This window comes from Peromyscus eremicus, chromosome 7 (assembly GCF_949786415.1).
Source record: "Peromyscus eremicus chromosome 7, PerEre_H2_v1, whole genome shotgun sequence".
Classification (NCBI taxonomy): domain Eukaryota; kingdom Metazoa; phylum Chordata; class Mammalia; order Rodentia; family Cricetidae; genus Peromyscus; species Peromyscus eremicus.
This window is the reverse complement of record NC_081422.1, coordinates 10,651,913-10,655,936: the sequence shown is the minus strand read 5'-3', so window position 1 is coordinate 10,655,936 and position 4,024 is coordinate 10,651,913. Positions and strand designations below refer to the sequence as shown.

The 4,024-nt window shown below is 49.8% G+C and overlaps 1 long non-coding RNA gene across 1 annotated transcript; it reads right to left on the bottom strand.

Annotated features, from left to right (window-relative positions):
* Positions 1-1,638: 1,638 nt before the first annotated feature.
* LOC131914060 (uncharacterized) lies at positions 1,639-3,737 on the bottom strand. Its single transcript, XR_009380067.1, has 2 exons — positions 3,601-3,737; positions 1,639-2,048 (listed from the first exon to the last, which is right to left on the bottom strand). It is a non-coding gene; the product is annotated as an uncharacterized LOC131914060 (long non-coding RNA).
* Between the last annotated feature and the right edge of the window lie 287 nt (positions 3,738-4,024).

The window sequence follows — 4,024 nt, the reverse complement described above, 5'->3', positions numbered from 1 at the left end:
CCCTGAGCCTTCTGTGAAATTCCACAGCAGGTGTGGGAGAGGAAACACTGGGATTGGAGCCCCTCCCCCTGTTTAGACACAAGATGATGTGGAGCAGAACTTGTACAGGGATGTAGGTGACAGAGAACGCATGTCACACCCCACCCTGAGGAACAAGCTATGAGCCGGGTAGGTTTGGATACACCTTAAATGGAGAGGAAGATTTTAATGTACTGTGAGGCAATGAAGTTGGTGTTAAAGACCATTTTGTAGAACCTAGACTTAGAAAAAGAGGACTTTCTGGTTGTTTCAACCACTTTCCTTTCTCAAATCCAGCTCACAGCCTTGGTACCTGCGTTGTCGCAGCAAACTTCTCCTGCAAAGGACTAGGTAGGAAATATTGTAGGCTCTGAGGCATGTGGAGTCTTTTTGACTGTTGCCTTGTCTTTCTGTTGTTGTTTATAAACCCTTAGATGTGTACAACCTAACAGCTTGAGGGCTACACAAAACCAGTCCCAGGGGCAGACTGGCAGCCCCTGGTCAGGATTAGATCTAATGAGACAATACATGCAAAACAGCTTGCACAGATCCAACCCACCAGGCTCTCGAAGAGCAGTGGCTGGGATTGCTCCTGTCTGGAGATGGTGTAGAAGGTGGGTAAAGGCGATGGGAGATGCGGGCTTGAGGAAATACAACTTGTGTAAGCTGGAATGATCAATGTGGTCCTCGTTGTTTGGGTTGAGTCAATGAGAATGACACTATCAAGCAGGGGCTAGGAAAAATGGACATTGCTGTGGGACAGCAGTGTATCAGGCCTTTGCGGTATCTCATAGCCAGGAGTGTCTTATCATCCCTTGGGCAGAAGGGGACTGCCCCTGGAGCTGGTTCCTTCTGTCCAGAGCCTCCTGCGGTCCAGCAGCCAGCACAGCTGTGTGCAGAGGGCGTCTGGCTCTAATGTTTTTTCTCTTCCTAACACATGCCCTTTAGCAACATTTCTTGCCCTGACCCCTGATGACTGCAGCCTGAATGGTGTTTAGAGAAGTTCAAAGGGTGTTTCTAGCTGATACCTTCTGGATTGTTTATTTGAACTGTTTGTTACAAAATACTTGACAAACCAACTTAAGGGTGGAAGAAGAAAGGGTGTGTTTTGGGTCATAGGACCCCTCATGACAGGGAGGATACAGTGGCGGGAGCATGGAGCAGTTGGTCACGTTGTGCCCTTAGTTCGGAAGCAGAAAGTGATGACTGGTGGGACTCAGCGTCCTTCCTCCTTTCCTCTTTTTTATTCAGTCTAGAACCCCAGTCCATGGGATGGTGCTGCCCAGATTCAAGGTGGCTCTTCCTTCCTTAGTTTAAACATCTCTAGAAATACCCTCACAGCATACCCAGAGGTGTGTCTCCTAGGGGGCTACAAGTTAAATTGACAATGAAGATTAAACCATCACATCACCTATGTGCCAAGCCTGAGGCAGAGATTAGAATAGAGAGAGGGAGAGATGAGGGAGAGGAGGAAAGGGAGAGGGACAAGGGAGGAAGGGACAGACAGACAAAGAGGCAGAGAACTCACAATGTGGTAGTCATCTACATAGCTCACCATAGCTCATCATGAAGGCTCAGCAGAAAACTCCCCAAGAAAATGCTTTATCTTTGGAAAGCCACTGAGACAACGCCAAGATTTATTTTAAAAAACACTCAACTTTGATCCCATCCCAGTCTGCCTAGTCCATTATAAAGTGGGCACTGGCTCGCTGTTACCCGCAGAAGAAAGTTTAACTTCTGGAATCAAGGCTTCACAGCAGAGCTTCCTGGAGGGTGTCACCCCCGGTGTGCTGGTCGCCAGGCTGACAGGCTTTGCCCCTTCACTCTGCTCGACGATGCTGGCTCACACTGTTCCATTGCTTGCTCTGAAGCAGCGTCTCGTCCACAGTCTCCTGGATCACTCCTCTAGGCCACCCCAGTGCCCACAGCGTCACCTGTTCACTCCCCGTCTTCACCTCTGCACTTTGGCTCACGTGGGTTTTTGGTGTTTTTTGTTGTTGTTGTTGTTGTTGTTGTTTTGCTTTGTGTGCCTAGAAATGCCTCACCATCACAACCACTTCTGTGCGGTCCGCAAATTAGGATAACTCAGAAGTTACTTCTATTCAGCCCCTTGTTCTTTGAACTTTAGGAATGTTTTGCCTTTTGGGGGGGGGGGGTGCTGGGGAGGCTGTCTGTTTCATCTCTCAGAGTGGAAGGATCGAGTGCTGAGTCAGGTTTGTAGGGCCAACCTGCCTGGCCCGCATCACTCCATGGATGTAATCTTAAGGAAATTACTTCAATCAGTGTTTCTTAAGCATGGCTGCATGTTTGGATTGTCTGAAGCGGTTTTTGTTTGTTTTTTAAAAGGATACTAATGACCAGGCCACAGCCCAGACCAAATTAAGTGAGAAACAGTGAAGGGTGGGCTCAAGGGTCAGAGCCCCCAGGTGGCTCCAGTGTGCAGCCTGACCGGAAAGCCTCCGTTTAACAATCTGACCCTTGTTTCCAGGGCTGCTCGGAAGACGAAACGCAATGTTTGCATAAGCTTGGCAAGGTGCCGACTGCGGGCAACACACGGGAACTGTTACTGCGTCCTGCTTCGCCCTGCTCAGCCCTCACTGCTGTGTCTCACACACAGCAGGTACGGAGCCAGGGCTGCAATGCTGACTGCCCAAGTGCTATTTGGAGAGGCCCAGGGGAAGACCCAGCAGGTGCTGCTGAGAGCCACCTTCAGTAGGGGGAGAGACTGTGCCCGCAGCAGAGGCCTAGGGCGGGCAGAGGGGCAGGTGGTCTGTCCCAGTTGCTGGCCGAGAGTATTGATGGACATTGTCCGTGCTGGATTCAAAACCAATAATGAACCAAATACAGGCCAGTGTGCCTTTTATGATCAGCCTGCAGCAGGGAGCTTTCACAAAGGCAGTGATTAAATGCATCTTGCAGGAGCAGACTTCTCCCTCCCAGCCTCCTTTGCCTCACTCGGGTAAGCTACTGGCGCAGAGCCCAGCAAGAAGGGAATGAAGAGCTCTCCGAGTCAGCACTATTAATGAGCTAAATGGCTTGAGAAAGAAACAAGGGAGCTGTAAATTATATTTATAAATTAAGTCATATCAAGCTGGACCAAGTAATTAAACTGTGCACCCATAATTAAATACTTGTCTAGTGTTTAGGCCTCGAGATTTCTTTCTGGTGTAATAAACGAGGTTTGACCTCAAAATGGTTGGCAGTCTCTGTGGTGGGCTGATGACTCATGCGGTGGTCCTGGGGCAAGGTGGTGCCAAGGTCACTGGCTAAATGAAGTCTTGAGAATGTGGTCATAGGCTGGGGAAGAGCTGTATAGGAGTGATTAGCCTGAGAAGGCCTCAGACATGCTCACAGACAGCAGTAGCAGGCCTCCAGGATTGCTGAAGGAGGCCCAAGAAGCCACTTCGGGGTCTGTAAGAATGCAGCCCTGCAGATACATACCAGCTGTGCATTATTTCCTATTCTTGCCTTCACTGGCCTCACCAGAGCCTCAGCTGGCAGCTGCTCTTCGACCAGGGTCTACCCTTCCTGTCGCTGTGCTCTTATTCTTTCTGTCTGCGCACCCTCCCCTGCTTGCCTCACCTGGCTTTTTTTCCTTCAAGATTTAGTTCCAAGGGACCTTGTAGAGCCTATCCCTGACTGGCTGACACAGATGCCAGACCTTCCCAAATGCCCACCGTTACCCGACAGAACGGCCTCCGCAACCTCTCCCTGTAAGGTTCTGCACAGCACAGCACCTGTTCTAAGTTCCTCAGTTCTAAGTTCTAAGTTCCTGACAGGGTGGAAGGAGTTTCACAAGGACCTGCTAGATAGGCACATACATGAATGGAGAGCAGTTCTGTGAAGAAGGGGACCTAGTGTGACCTTATCCTTATTTTTAGACAGAAGAGCTAGACTATAAGATACCGAGGCCAGGGGCTGTGCTTTACTCCATTTTACAAGGTGCTCAGCAGACAAAAACACTCAAGAGGCTGGGTAGAGGGCTCAGGCCATGAAGCACTTGTCT